At 46.5% G+C, this 14,569-nt stretch overlaps 1 protein-coding gene across 1 annotated transcript in view; it reads right to left on the bottom strand.

Moving 5' to 3' along the window:
- The window catches only part of LOC135904809 (G-protein coupled receptor dmsr-1-like), a 1,021,428-nt gene that overhangs the window by 1,006,296 nt on the left and 563 nt on the right, over window positions 1–14,569 (bottom strand). The gene's annotated exons all lie outside the window — the stretch shown is intronic.

Here is a 14,569-nt window from a genome sequence, read left to right as displayed (position 1 = left end):
GCCAACGTACTCGCTACGCCAGAAAGCACGACGTCTGGGGTGCCAAATGCGCCCGAACATTATCGTTACCCTGTTGAAGTTCCCCCGCCTTCTGTGGCTTGCGTTGTTGGTACTCCAGCCGTTGTTTTCCACGGCCACCACCCGAGATGCCTAATCTCGAACAGCTCCGGTGCGTTGCAGAATTTTTGAACTGGCTGAAGAGCCTCGCCTTCCCCTGAAACACGCCTTCTTAAAGTTCGGTAATTAAAAGTACGACCACATCTTTCACGTAAACGAGAAGATTGTTCTGTGAAACGCTTAATGCGTCTGCTATGTGGGGAAAGTATCAAGAAAGGAAGACACTCTTAGTTCTCTCTTCCCCTTTGCTTTCTTGCTTTTTTTAGCCTTGAGACGCCTGGCTTGATGAACACAGAGTATACACGTTTCATGAGCTTTCAGAACTTTGTTAATTAATGTCAAAACGAGACGTGAAAGAAATAAAACATTGCGATGTGCTTCGCATCTTTCTCACGTTTACGCACGTCTTGGCTTGTGAACCGCCGCAGATGAGGAAAGAAAACTGTTCTTTGTTTGAGGTATTCATAAGCTTACCTAAGAGCTTGGCCCCTTGTCTGACCAGAAATATAATTAGTCAAACTGTGCTTTTGTAATATACGGCTCACACAGAGAGGGTGAAAGACACGAAGAAGGAAGCTAGGCTGGGGAGTCAATCAATTCAGTGCCCGGTTGGCTATCCTACTCTTGCGAAAGAAGAAAGGGGAAATAAATAAGGAAAAGGAAAGATCCGAAGGCAAGGAGCAGTCCGTATGAACCCGCTCACAGAGGATTCTTTACTAACCGGTGGTCCTATAGTTCAGTAGCAGATAGGGCTGTTGTATCCTTGCGCACGAAAGTTTGCTTAGCGAAGGTCCGAAGATCTTTTCTCCCTAGAGCGGTCTGTCGTGCCCTTGGCTGAAACTAGCTCACAAAACTAATCGTTGAGATTGGAATGATGGGCAGTGGCAGAAACGGTGTTCTATTGTTTCGTCCCTTATGAAAATGGTTATGTCCTTTATGTTTACTGTATGTTTCCCGCAGTTCACATGAGGAAATATCCTTTATGTTTCCTCCATGTTGAAATTTGGCCACTGCTTTTATGTTTCCTTCGTGTGTCCTCCCTTTATGTATCCCTTATGTTACCGTACTTTATGTTTCCTCCATGTTGAAATTTGGCCACTGCTTTTATGTTTCCTTCGTGTGTCCTACCTTTATGCATCCTTTATGTGGCCGCAGTGACTAAATCCTGTATTTTACGTAGACATGCATAGATGAAGAGTTCCGTGTACACATTTTATATTTATAAATTTTTCCTGAGTTAAAAAGTTTTGCATTGGTTTTCATTGTAAGGTTACTGTTCCATACATGATGCAGCGCACAGATTGAAACTCTGCTATGGCACAGAAATTCATGCCAATCTGTTCTAAAATTACAAACTAATTAGCCTTCATAGATTATTTCAGTATAACACTTGGAGAACCACTGTACGTTCCTCACTGCAGTGCTGCTGTTCTAGTTATGTCTTTGTGACTAATATAATATGTAATGTTTGGATGGAAAGATCAGGTTGGATCAGTGCTTGCACTTTTAAAAGAAAGTTTTGACTATACTTTGCAAAAGTTTGTCTGAAACTACGAACAGTTTATTGGACTATCTGAATGTTACTTCAGTTTGCCACGTCTGCTCACAGCAGACCTCTGGAATGTGTTGCTTGGGTGAGAGCTCACAAGGCACCTGAAAAACAAAACAAAAGCCAATCTTTTTCACTTATTCAAAAATATTCATATAAGCAAGAACAGCCTGGCCTGTATGCACACAGCTAGGAAACGTGGAGAAGTCAAAAACAGATCATAAAAACATCAGGGCAACACAGAAGCTTTTAACTAATTGTTGTTTGAAAGAGACTGAGCTGCCAGTCCACTCAGGTATTAAATTGCTCACAAATTTTTTAAAACATTTCTGCAGCAGCTGCTAAGTAGTACATGACCTATAGGAGTAGGCAACTGGCCAACAAATCTTTGTGTGCCTGCTTGTACAGATGTCTCGTAGTTATATCTCAAGTGGTTACACTGTTATATGGTAAAATTCAGGCGGGAATAAAACCAGCCGCAGACATCAGACTACATGGGAAATTATCACCAAAACTTAAAGATCTAGTAAATCAAATGAACAATCGATTACGAAGGGTCTAAAACCTAGACCGCGATTTTGTAGCGATCCCTTTTCCGATGCTACTCCTTTTGCTCATTGATCTGACCGACATTCCGCTATCGTTATTAACTATAACAGCCAGCCGTGACAGGTGGGTTATAAGAGTGGCAAACATCGAGCGCAAAGCATCGCAAGAAAATCGCATCCCTTATTAGGCAGTGCTACAAGCCACTGTCTTTAACAATCGCAGGAACTCACATCCCGTTCTTCGGATGAAAATATTAATGAAAACGAGCATCTGATTGAGATGCCTAGATTAAAAAGAAATTTCGCTGTTGTAATGTCGGTCTACATTTGCCCTACAATATAGAAGACAAATACACGAGCACGTCGAAGAACACAAATAATGCAGACAAGTTCTCGCGAAGCTGCACTTCAATCTGAACACTATCAATAAAGTAATCTTCACACAAGCTAATACCTGTTCAAGTGTCAAACATCGCAGTCGCGTGCCAACTCGCGATGCCCGTGACACATCGACATGCATTACAAACGTAACTTGCGGAAATTCATATCTACGGAAGAATTTCTTGCCGGGAAACTACCGAGAAAACAGTAACTTTCAGCGTTTACGTAAATATTTGCCCATTAAGTCCCAACAATCAGCGGTGGTAGCACATCACTCCATAAAGCAAGTAAGCGATAAGAAATGATACATTTCACGGAAACTCCCCTCGTGAAACGCTTTGCTAAATGTGCACAGCAACATGGTCAACGTACGCTCAGAAAGTGTTCTATTGTCGTTCCACAAAGCTTACTACACGAACCAAAAGCAGCGAGAATGCGCGCAAGCGTCAGACCTGCTTACCTTCAATGTGGTCAGCAAACGGCTTCTTCGTCTCGCAGGCACCACGCGACGACGCTCTTTCCGGCGCCAACACTGTTGAATTGCCGATGAACACCAGCGCACGAAAGCACAACTGTCAACAAATTATTTCACGCGCCATAATTCGAAGCCACAGTATCAGGTATTCCACGAGCGAACGCGGACAGGCGAGAACAAAGGCAGCTCGTACGGGCGCTGTAGTACACAAGACACTGGCGTATCACACGAAACATAAGGCGAACTAATGGCGTTACATGAGTCCAAAGGTTTCCTGATGGTTAATGCACACGGTACGGATCACAGTTTGTTTAGGCACTTCGAAAATATGATTAAATTACTGTGTAACGAACACTCTCACCGCTCACAGCAACACAACGTGGCCCAGCTCACCGTCAACCGTTACACTGCGGCAGCGCCGCACTGCGGTTAAAACGTGAATTTAGCCTCCGAGATCTACATTTTCCTTTAGGGCGTGCATTTTGGAAAAGCACGGCCTTCGAGATTTAAAAACGTCGTTGCTGGAAGGAAGGCTGGTATTTAAACACAAATTATTGATTTTAAAGTGTCTTGGTGCGCTGCCTTGTTTTTTTAAAGTATATGCAGAGATTTTAGACGAACTATGCGCGAACGCTTGTCCTGTGGTTTGTCGGCGGACACGAGCCAATCAGCGCGCATCATGTGCTGTTCCGTCGCTTGGGTTAGCGCACGGTGTGCGGGCAGCCGCGAGAGCTGTGACGCCTACCGATCAGAAATTCGGAATTGCCACACATATACACGCTTCTTATGGTGCCCAGTGGCGTGTTTTTGAGAATGTCAGGCCTTATCTTGCATAGGTGGAACCATATTTGCTCGTAGCGTAAGGAATGAAGGCGACAAAATGTGGCGATGGCTGGCTTGCAGCGGCAGCGGAACTTCGGCCAAAGTGAAACAGGCGTACTGCTTGCATGCTCGCGTAATCAAATACGACTATACTCCGCACACAACTTTCATACTTAGCCAACTCACAATTATAAATTGTTCAGTTGTACGCCCAAGCAAGCATTTACGGGATCCGCGCTGCCCTGCTTCTACGCGTGCTAATATCGACACAGCAGTTACTCGTACTTGTGGTCAGCGCGAAAGCGACACGGACAAAAGGAAGAAACACAACAAGACGGCGCTGTTTCTTCGGAGTGTTCCTTGTTTCCGCGTTGCTTTTGCGCTTTTGCTAAAGGTACGATGAATCGTAACCTACTCGCCCACTATATGCTCTATGTTACCTACGTGTGCACTGAAGTGCACACCTAGGTAACATCCCGCCGTAAACACAAAGGGCACATACTACAATAATTATATTAAGGGTTGTTTTCTTGGGGCAAAGGAAAGGATAAGTCAAGATTTAGTACTTACAATGACTCTGCAGAGTGTATTAACGGCTGTCACAAAGTTCAGGTATATCTGCCTGTATTATATGTACAGACAGTTGTTATGTGCACTCTATGTCACCTACATGTGCACTCAAGTGTACACTCAGGTAACACATAGTGCACATCCAGTTAACATCCTGCGGTAAACATAAAGGACACATCCTAGAGGCATAATAAAGGTCACATCCTCGAGGTATACGTTAGGATGAGTAAACATGTGGTACACACGAAGTTGGCGTCCCGGAGGTCACACAAAGGACAAGGAATCATAAAGGTCACATAGGGCACAAGAAGGAAACATAAAGGAAACATAAAGGATATGACCATTTTCATAGGGGGTCGCACCCGTAGGAGCATATGGGGTACTGTTGACCATTCCTATTAGCAAAGAAAAGGCATTCGTAAATACGACAACCACGTGCGACAAAATAAAGTTGTTTTGCGATGGGAAAGGCGTTGCGGCGCGCGAATTCTCAAATTTACAGGATTCACGCTAGAGGACGAATCGCTTAGTTAGTCTGCAGGATATAGTGACGTGGTACAACTTCAACGAATCACTATGCTAGCAGATCCTCTGCCTTCTCCTTCTGTGCAAAGTGATTTAGCGGCCGCCAACCACGTCATGCTCGTCCATGGACTGGATCAGGGATCCATCTCGCGATGTTTTTCAGTGAAGAATCAATTGAATGCAAATTGGAGGATGCTTAAGCTTCGCCTTCAAGAGTGGAACGCGATAACATTATCGCACCCCGTTCACACCGCCCACTCAAAACGATCTACGCGAGCCAAACGTCGTAATCGGCACGGACAACCGGGTGGCGACGCGCCATGAAGGCGGACGTGATCATGGGGCTGACGCCTCGATGGAATCATCCTCTATCTCGCTTGTGAGCACCACGCAGATGCATGACTCCTCGCCAGCAGCGCGGCACACATCGCAGGGGACGCTTTCCCACCAGACGCGCTACGGCGCAGCAATCCTTTCAGAGGCGTCCCAGATCGGACGCTGCGCCTAGGAGTCGTGCTGTGAGCGCAAAGAGTAACCGCGTCGCGCGGGCGAGTGGCGCGCCACGTGTCGGGGCAGCGCCGTACATTGCGAGGAGGGGGGTCTTCTGTGTTTGCCGCAAGATGGCTCTGCGTTGCGCAGAGCGCAGAAGAAATGTAGCGGAAACGTACTTCGCTACTCGTGTAACTGCGACTTCTGTAATTTACACGCTCATAATTATTGATATACACCGCAGTATAACTTCCTACGGCACGTTTCTAAGGGAACACCGCATTCACTAGAGGCGCTTTTGTCCCGCTTTGAACGATCGAAGTCGTGGCTGAGTGGTAGCGTCTCACACTCCGGAGACCCTGGTTCGATTCCCACCCAGCCCATCTCGCAAGTTGTTTTCTTATTTATGAATTGCCTTCCGGGATTTTTCGCTCATGGCCAACGCCGTCGATGCCGACGACACCGGATTTTCTGCGACACCAGCTCATTAATGCTGTCGCGTTAAAATCGCGTTAAAATTGCCGTGCAGCATTGTTCTCAACCGTGGCATAGGCACACGCAGGTCTTATTGGTGAACCAATGGCGCATCTGCACATTCCCAGTCTTTGTCGACAATGACGGAGTGGCTCGGCCACCGTTCAAATATGATGCCATGTCCGTTCTAGAGCGCTTCGAATTGACATGAATCATGAAACAAGGAAAATTACAGCGTTTGTAGTACTGATTTGTAATCGCGTTAAACGGCGTCAAAATGAATGTCATCACAACTTCAGTGCGCGGTAACCTGTGCTCCTTTTGCTTCGAGTCATGGTTGAACGCATGCTTGGTACCTGAAGCAGATCTAGGACAGTGGTGGTCGAGCGCACAAAATATTCGCACCCGCCGTGGTTGCTCAGTGGCTATGGTGTTGGGCTGCTGAGCGCGAGGTCGTGGGATCAAACCCGGCCACAGCGGCAGCATTTCGATGGGGGCGAAATGCGAAAACACCCGTGGGTACTTAGATGTAGGTGCACGTTAAAGAAACCCAGGTGGTCGAAATTTCCAGAGTCCTCCTCTACGGCGTGCCTTGCATTGCGTAATATTAAATAAACATACCCAACACACACAAGTGTATATATATATATATATATATATATATATATATATATATATATATATATATATATATATATATATATATTGTAGCGGGTAATATGCATGTGGCACTGTGTGGACTGCCACCGCTGCGGCGCGAGACACGAGCGCGGGTTGTTGATGCGAAGCGCTAGGACTCTTGATCTAGAGCTACCTGCGATCCCTCGAACGAGCTACATAAACCCCATTTCATTTGGTGGAGGTGCGGGGTAACCTCGAAAACTGGAAATCCGAAGCCGGACGCTACCGACTGCTGCGACCATGCCTGACGAAACCACCCAGGAAGATGCACCACAGCCTCCGACGGTCATCGTTTCCGGTGCATTGCGCCAGCGTGATCCTGCCATCTTTAGCGGCACCGATGATCATGACGTGGAGGATTGGTTGTCATCTTACGAAAGGGTGAGCCAGCATAACAAGTGGGACGACGTCACAAAGTTGCACAATGTGCTGTTTTACTTAACCGGCGTCGCGAACCTCTGGTTCCGAAACCACGAACACGATTTCACAACGTGGAGCAGATTCAAGACAAGTTTCACAGAAGTGTTCGGGCGCCCCGCTGTGCGCAAGCTTCGCGCAGAACAACGCTTACGGGGGCGCGCGCAACGGTGAAACTTACGGTGAAACGTTCACAAGTTACATCGAAGATGTCATTGACCTGTGTAAGCGCGTGAATCCGTCAATGGCGGAACAGGACAAGATAAAACACATTATGAAAGGCATTGATGAGGACGCATTTCAAATGTTGCTAGCGAAGGATCCGCGCACCGTGGCCGAAGTTATCAACTTGTGCCAAAGTTTTGACGAGCTACGGAAACAACGCATCTTAGCTCGGCGCCCACCGCCTACGGAAGATTCGTTAGCAGCATTGGTTATTGGCGACAGCCACACAACTTTGCTGACGCAAATAAAAGAATTTGTGCGCGAGGAGGTCGCGCGACAGCTCTCGATTTTGCCGACCAAGGAGAAGCCTTCTCAATATTTGGCTCCAGCGATCCGACAGGTCATTCAAGAGCAAGTGACCGAAGCTCTTCCACCTCCGTGTCAGCCGGCTCCCGTGGCCGCGCCTCTGACGTATGCTGAAGCCGCTGCACGGGCGCCTCGTCTGCCGGGAATCTCTCCTCCGCCTTCAGCGCCTCTCGAGCCGGTGTTCTCTCATCCGCACTCGCCTCGCCAGCAGGTCGCTCCCTTTTTCAGCGCACAGCAGCAAGGCACAAATCCTTGGCGTACTCCTGACAACCGCCCAATATGCTATGCCTGCGGTACACCGGGACATGTAGCGCGCTTCTGCCGCCGGCGCTTGCCGGCCTTCGTGGGCACCGCGCGACCACCCAGCTCCGGCTTCCGACCATACCGTATGCCTCAGCGACCACCACCGGAAGTCTACGCTGCTGATGACATACCAGCACCGCAGTCACAGCTCTACAATACTCGTCCCTCACCTTCCCCTCGTCGGCGCTCACTCTCACCCATGCGTCGTAGGCCCAGTGCCAGTACTACTGAGGCGGAAAACTGATTTCCGCAGTTCCTGAGGCACGAACTGCGTCATCGTCGGAACATCAAAGTCCTCGTTTTTCCCCCGCTAACGTTATTGAAGTGTCTGTTGATGGCATCAAATGTCTTGCCCTCGTCGATACAGGTGCTGCTGTATCTGTGATTAGTGAGAAACTCTGCCGTGAATTACGGAAAGTGACCATGATGCCTTCGGTATTATTGCTTAGAACAGCCAGTGCACAGCAAGTTCAGCCAGTCGCTATGTGCACTGCCAGGGTGTTGATTCCAGACATTTTGTATCCGATTGATTTCTTTGTGCTAACTTGTTGCTCCCACGATGTGATTCTCGGTTGGGATTTTCTGTCGCGCCATCACGCCGTCATTGACTGTGCACGTGCTGAGTTTCAGGGTTCAGTTCTCCGTTCTGTGCGATATGCCATCTCTCGACTTTCAAGTTCATGATGTAACCAGGATCTGTGTAGCTTCAGATACTGACCTTCCCCCTCACAGCGCGGTATTTGTCCCTCTTTCATGCGCATCGCTTGCCGAAGCGACGGTCATGTTTTCACCCGCTGCCGTCTTCATTCGCCGCCAGCCTATATTGTTGCCTTTCGCTCTCCTCACGGTTCACCGTGGGGCTGCAGAAATACTGATTTCTAACCCAAATTCGTACACTTTGGCTTTGCACTGTGGCGAGACTATTGGTGCCATCCAGACTGTGCACGCTGACGTTATTGTGCATTTCCCTGTTCCCGACGACGTGGATACTGCCAACGTAACAGCACTGGCACCCCATGTGCCATCTAACCGCGTACCACCGGATGTTTTTTGTCGCTCTATTGCCGATGACCTCGAGCCGACACAACGTGAGCGGCTTCTTACTCTTTTAAATGATTTTCACGCCTCTTTTGACTGCAACCAAGCATCATTAGGCCGCACAAATTTATATATATATATATATATATATATATATATATATATATATATATATATATATATATATATATATATATATATATAAATGCCCGTGCCCACCCGCAATTCACCAATTCACATTACTGGCATCTCCGAGCCCGCCTTTTCGTTGCACCCGCGAGGCCAGTACATCCTCCTCACACATGCACGCCGGCTTTAAAGCTATAAGCATGTTCTCCAGCCGTTTTCAATTTTCAACGCACCGTGGCGTAGCCTGGCAGCAAGTGAGCTTCGTGCATTGAGTTACGCTGCAACAGGAAGCTAAACCCATGTCGCTCGTTTTGTTTAAGCGTTCAGGCTTAATTAGTATCCTTCAATGATTGTTCAGCGACTGTTCAGCATTCACTGGAATGCTGCCGGTGTCCCAGCTTATTCAAAGGTCCCTATTCTTGGCCTAACCATTTCAAAAGTGGGAGCAAACAAAGCAGTCAAGTTTCTGAAACCGTCGCTCTGGCCTTTTTTGCTTTTTTCATAGAAAACTGCAGCGCACCACAACTTACAAGTTTTCACGTGAGTTTCCGATCACTAGTGAAACGGCATAAAGTCAACAAGCGAATGTCCGTTGAACGACACACGCTGTTTGCGAGATTAGACTTCATAGATTACATGCGAAGCAAACCAGCTGAGAGAGACATAGTTTAATGGTCTATGGAAACTTTATCATATCGGCAAGCTTGACATGATATTAGAGGAGAGATCACTGATGTGGCATCCACGGCCAACAACAACATGCAGTAAGTGGAGTCTAGATCAAAACTTGCGACCGAGCCGTCACGACATATGAGCCGCAAGAACACGACTGGAGTAAAGCGACAAAATTTGCACCCTCACCGTTCTCGGTTTAAACTATCTTTTCACATGGAAGTACACAGGCTAGAGAAACTCAGCCATGCAGTGTACTGATGGACATAGTAGGGAATTATATTTGCTCCCGAAAGATGTTTGTGGCCAACCGCCAAACAACAGGCAGCCTCTGCTAATACCGCCGATAGTCCAAAAGGTCGGACTCTCTGCGAATGTTATAGCCACTGACTGCCTCCTTTTATTGGTTTCATTTCTTAATATACATATATTCTAAAAACAGTGTACGCGCTTTGTGGCGCATCTTTGTCTTACGACGATAATCGCCATCTACCTGCGTGTTTTTCCTTTCTTTAACGCTGCGCACCTCCGCATTACGCGTGTGTTGTGCACTACTAATTGTGCTACCGTGACGCCTATCAATTCATCCACTACATTGGGTATTTATGATTGCTGAATCTAACCCTCGGAGTGTTAGCTAGCGCCACTCAGAGCCATGGTGAACGGATGTGGAACATCCTTTTTTGCCCGATGGCGCCACGTAGCACGTGAGCTTAGGAGAGCAGGTACATGACTAAAAAACCACCGTGTGCTGCGGTGCCTTTTGACATCATGGCTATGACATCATGGCTCCCAAATTCGATGGCCTCGCTATGATTGACAGAGAGAAGTAGAAAAAGCTTGGTACTTGATTGTGTTAATAATTACTGCATAAAATATATAACAAATAAACTAACACGTCAACTTATTAACACGTGCCCATAAAGTAACACAAACTCAGGAGAGCAGGCAAGTGGCTAAAAACCCTCGCATGCTAACTAATGACATCATGGCTGGCAAATTAGAAATTCTCGCTAATTATGAATGAACGAGAGAAGAAGGGAAAGCAAGGGAATTCATTTTGTGAATTCGTAGTTTGTTCATTCATAGTTTCTTGTTACGAAATCCTGTAGCATGCGAGCTGCTTTGTGAGTGCGGTTCTGATTATTTGCAGAACTTATTTACATATTTTCGTACCTCTGCTCGAGCAGTATACCTGGTTTACAAGGCATGAGCGTGAAAATGATCGCGAATGCTTCTGATGTGTATCGCTTAAACGCTGCGTTCCACACACAAACTGCATAACCCGAGTACAAATCTATGTGTGTGTGACCTGCAGGAATTAGCGCATGCGAAAACCCATTTTCCTATTACCAAAACGGGGGGAAATGTGCTGCTAATAACACTGTTCCCGAGCGTTAACAGCGTGATTTAGAGCTCTTCGAACCGTTGTGGTTGCTAGGAGAGAGGTTCGCCGCTGCGCAGTGTTCTAGCTATTGTCTCGCACTAGCAGACTTAGTGCGCGGTAACCCGAGAGAGCTCTCGATTAGTGTCGTTCTCGTCCACAGGCCGCATCGGTTAAGCGCAACGCGTGAACGCGCCTGCGATTTGGCCCAGGCGACCGCTCTATGTAGCGCAATTCCGCCTGCGTAGACCACTGCGCACGACATTGCGTTTTTGTGCGTTTGCGAAAGTTTGTTGCCACACTTGCTGAAGTGGGCAGCAAAGCTGAAGACTGCGGCATTAAACCTAGGTAATGAGCCTGTCCCGCGTTTGTGAAGGAATATCGGTGACGTTCCGTAATAACGCTCAAACTGATTCTATACATGACATCAAGAATTTTTCGTATGTTAGTTCATGTTGACTTCAATTTGGTCTCGGACGCTGCTGTTTGCGGTTCCGAGCCGCTTTGAGGACCTCGGTTGCGGCTCTGACCTCGCTCCCTGAAGTTTAGCAAGCAGCTACGCTATAGAGCATTGTTAGAGCAGACGCGGTGCTCTTTATTTATTTACTTTTCTGCCTTTGGGGGAGGGATGGGGGTGGAAGGAGGAAAAGGGGTTGCTCACTGTACGCTGACAAGCTTTAACTCTTCGGGCACACATCTCTAACGTGTACGTAATTTTGTCGTGAAAGCAGCTAAATCAGTATAAAGGAGGGATTGGCGACATATGCGTTATCACAGAAGACACATCACGCTCATATCAAATCAGCCAAAGAACTGTGAAATCTTAGAATCTAAAAGAAAAGTTCGGAAAAATGCAGCAACTTTTTCATTTGCTAACACCTACTATCTGTAACTGATTTATACTAAAGTATTGGTAGCTTGAGAACACCCATAATCACCCATCGTGGTTAGCGGCCACGGTGTTGCGCTGCTAAGCACGAGGTCACCATATCGAATCCCGACCGCGGCGGCCGCATTTAGATGCGAGCGATATGCAAAAACGCCCGTGTCCTGTACACTGGGGCACGTTAAATATCCCCTGGTGGAAAAAATTAATCCGAAGTCCCCATTGCGCCGCGCCTCAGAATGAATTCAGGCGCTTGGCACGTGAAACACAAAAATTAATTTCTCGTATGCTCGAAGTCGTGAAGCATTGCGTATAAAGGGTGGCCGATTTCTCTAGAGCAATCTGCCCACCATCCTTCAACAAATCTGCTGTTACCTGATCCTCCCCAGCCACCTTCCCCCTTTGCATAGCTCCCAACGCTTTCTTTAGTTCTTCCGGCGTTACCTGTGGCATTTCGAATTCCTGTTGGCTATTCTCTCTTCCATTATTGTCGTGGGTGCCACTGGTACTGTATAAATCTCTATAGAACTCCTCAGCCACTTGAACTATCTCATCGATATTAGTAATGATATTGCCAGCTTTGTCTCTTATCGCATACATCTGATTCTTGCCAATTCCTAGTTTCTTCCTCACAGCTTTTAGGCTTCCTCCGTTCCTGAGAGCATGTTCGATTCTATTCATATTATACTTCCTTATGTCAGCTGTCTTAGGCTTGTTGATTAACTTCGAAAGTTCTGCCAGTTCTATTCTAGCTGCAGGGTTAGAGGCTTTCATACATTGGCGTTTCTTGATGGGATCTTTCGTCTTCTGTGATAGCTTACTGGTATCCTGTCTAACGGAGTTACCACCGACTTCTATTGCACACTCCTTAATGATTCCCACAAGATTGTCGTTCATTGCTTCAACACTAAGGTCCTCTTCCTGAGTTAAAGCCGAATACCTGTTCTGTAGCTTGATCTGGCATTCCTCTATTTTCCTTCTTACCGCTAACTCATTGATCGGCTTGTTATGTATCAGTTTCTTCCGTTCCCTCCTCAGGTCTAAGCTAATTCGAGTTTTTAGCATACTATGGTCACTGCAGCGCACCTTGCCGAGCACGTCCACATGTTGTATGATGCCAGGGTTAGCGCAGAGTATGAGGTCTATTTCATTTCTAGTCTCGCCGTTCAGGCTCCTCCACGTCCACTTTCGGCTATCCCGCTTGCGGAAGAAGGTATTCATTATCCGCATATTATTCTCTTCCGCAAGCTCTACTAATAACTCTCCCCTGCTGTTCCTAGTGCCTATGCCATATTCCCCCACTGCCTTGTCTCCAGCCTGCTGGAGAAAAGGCAGTAGGGGTTCCGAACCCACAACCTTCGCATGCGAAGATTGTGGGTTCGGTTCCCACCTGCGGCAAGTTGTTTTTTCGTCCACTTTAATTTCCATTAATTTATCGTTTCTTCATTTCATTTATTAAGCACAAGTAATTTCCCCTATGTTGTCCTTGGTGTCAGTGTTTGCTGGCTTCTTCTAGAATGATAAGCCGTTAGACAACCGTAATGGGTGCCGGTGCCAGCAACGATACGTTTCGTTTCAGACAGCTTCATGTGACACACAGTGCACTTATAAAAATAAAAGAAATGGGAGAATCCCAAACTATTCCTATAATAATAATTGCTAAAGCGAAGATACGCGGCTGGAGTGTGCACATTTTTCAGGTGTTAATGCAATATGCCCGGGCCGAACGAACATGCTCAGCATAGCGACTGTAGTTTTGAACAATCACGTTAAGAATTGCAATTTATTTCTGCTTAGAACGGTCTGCAATGTCTCTTTTCTCATAGTTCAAAGTGAATAAATTTGGCACACTTTCAGTAGAATGAGCATGAATGCTCATTCATGTATTGATAAGGTTACTTATCAATTAAAACATGTTGCGATCTCTTAGGTGTATTGATAAGGGTAGAACAAGTGTAACGTCCACTAAATTATTTGAATAATCTGCGCGTTATCTGCTAAGAAAAGGCCACCGATAATCTGGCTCTTTTTTTTTCTTTTGTACAGCGCATGTAGTATGCAGTCTGTCCAAGACGACGGCACTAAATGCAACAGTAATGAAAACACGAACACTTATTACGCATGACAAGGGCTTCATGCCATGAACGATTGGCCCAGTGCGAATCTGCGCCAGCAGCTGCCTAGTGATTGACAGCACGTAAACTGCATAACGCCGAAGCATCGAAAGGTGCTTAACGATTTTCAAGTAGCCCGAAAGATACTTCTGCTGCTAAACTGTTTATAAAAGAGACGAAAAAAAAATATCTTTCGACTACCGTCAAACCCAATGCCTTTGACGGTATTGCGAATTAGTCATTGCCAATGCCAATGACTAATTTATTGTTCTCTAATTTTTTCGCCTATGTTGCGAAGCAGCGAGTTACTGAGCTTATCGCAGGTTTCATGCTCCAAAAGCGTTTGTGGTTGCACATATTTGGATTGGGTGAATCTAGATATTTCTTCAGGTCTCGTGTTTTGCTTGCGGTAACTTCCCAAAATTATTTGGATTGGTTGCCAGGAACCTTAAATATACTGCTAC

The sequence above is a fragment of the Dermacentor albipictus genome, chromosome 1 (assembly GCF_038994185.2).
Source record: "Dermacentor albipictus isolate Rhodes 1998 colony chromosome 1, USDA_Dalb.pri_finalv2, whole genome shotgun sequence".
Classification (NCBI taxonomy): Eukaryota; Metazoa; Arthropoda; class Arachnida; order Ixodida; family Ixodidae; genus Dermacentor; species Dermacentor albipictus.
This window is presented reverse-complemented; position numbering and strand designations above follow the sequence as displayed.